Here is a 1,152-nt window from a genome sequence, read left to right on the forward strand (position 1 = left end):
AAAACATTTTGTTCTAGACTCAACAACGTCAGCGATTCGATCAAGCAGGGGGCTCCTAAGTCGGGGAAGGCTCTGATACCAACTTGTAACACCCACAATGCGGCTATATCTCCCACGTGTCGGGGCACGACATAGAGGCATAGCGACATGGTAGGTTTGTTGCAAGAGGGGTAATCTTCAAACATCCCATGTACTGAATAAGAAAGGGGTAAAGAGTTGGCTTACAATCGCCACTTCACACAAATAAAATGTTAAACATACATCATCCAGAGTACAATCAAGGTCCGACTACGGAACCAAAATAAAAGAATACAACCCCAAATGCTAGATTCCCGATCGTCCCAATTGGGCACCACTACTGATCAACCGGAAAAGACACCAAAACAACGATCAAGATCTTCATCGAGCTCCCACTTGAGCTCGGTTGCGCTACCTGCACTGGTATCATCGGCACGTGCAACTGTTTGGAAGTATCTGTGAGTCACAAGGACTCAACAATCTCACACCCGCGAGATCAAGACTATTTAAGCTTATGGGTAGGATAAGGCAATGAGGTGTTTCTACATCAAGCACTAAGCATATATGGTGGCTAACACACGCAAATAAGAGCGAGAAGAGAAGCAATGCAACAGTCGGGAACTAGAAGTGATCAAGAAGTGATCCTGAATCTACTTACGTTCAAGCATAACACAAGAACTGTGTTCACTTCCCGGACTCCGCCAAGAAGAGACCATCACGTCTACACACGCGGTTGATGCATTTTAATTAAGTTAAGTGTGAAGTTCTCTACAATCGGACATTGAAAAATTCCCGTTTGCCACATAACCGCGGGCACGGCTCTCGAAAGTTTATACCCTGCAGGGGTGTCCCAACTTAGCCCATCACAAGATCTCACGGTCAACGAAGGATATTTCTTCTCCCGGGAAGACCCGATCAGTCTCGGAATCCCGGTTACAAGACATTTTGACAATGGTAAAACAAGACCAGCAAAGCCACACAATGTGCCGACAATCCCGATAGGAGCTGCACATATTTCATTCTCAGGACAACATCGGATAGGTCAAGCTATGAGTAAAACCAACCCTCAAGTTGCCTCGAGGTGGGCCCACATGCTGCCCGGTTCAGACCAGCACTTAGAGAAGCACTGGCCCC

Source organism: Triticum aestivum, chromosome 4A (genome assembly GCF_018294505.1).
Source record: "Triticum aestivum cultivar Chinese Spring chromosome 4A, IWGSC CS RefSeq v2.1, whole genome shotgun sequence".
Taxonomy (NCBI): Eukaryota; Viridiplantae; Streptophyta; class Magnoliopsida; order Poales; family Poaceae; genus Triticum; species Triticum aestivum.